Raw genomic sequence first — 200 nt, 5'->3', positions numbered from 1 at the left:
ATCTTATATCTTATATCTTATATCTTATATCTTATATCTTATATCTTTTATCTCATACTTTTATTATTCCGGCCTTGTAAGAACTTTGGCTAGCATAATTTCAGATCCTATTTTTTTTTAACAGTTTTTGCTTACTGTTGGGCGTACAGCGCCTAGTTTTGTGCTACAGATTTATATTCTTTCTTGTTTGTATAAGTGAA

At 28.5% G+C, this 200-nt stretch overlaps 1 protein-coding gene across 2 annotated transcripts in view; it reads left to right on the top strand.

Moving 5' to 3' along the window:
* LOC118744113 (IDLSRF-like peptide) overlaps nt 1–200 on the top strand; it is a 182,512-nt gene that overhangs the window by 130,681 nt on the left and 51,631 nt on the right. The window lies entirely within an intron of this gene.

The sequence above is a fragment of the Rhagoletis pomonella genome, unplaced genomic scaffold (assembly GCF_013731165.1).
Source record: "Rhagoletis pomonella isolate Grant_MI unplaced genomic scaffold, Rhpom_1.0 Rhpom_scaffold_00001, whole genome shotgun sequence".
NCBI classification, from domain to species: Eukaryota; Metazoa; Arthropoda; class Insecta; order Diptera; family Tephritidae; genus Rhagoletis; species Rhagoletis pomonella.
Note: the sequence above shows the minus strand (reverse complement) of the source record. Positions and strands in the feature narration are given on the sequence as shown.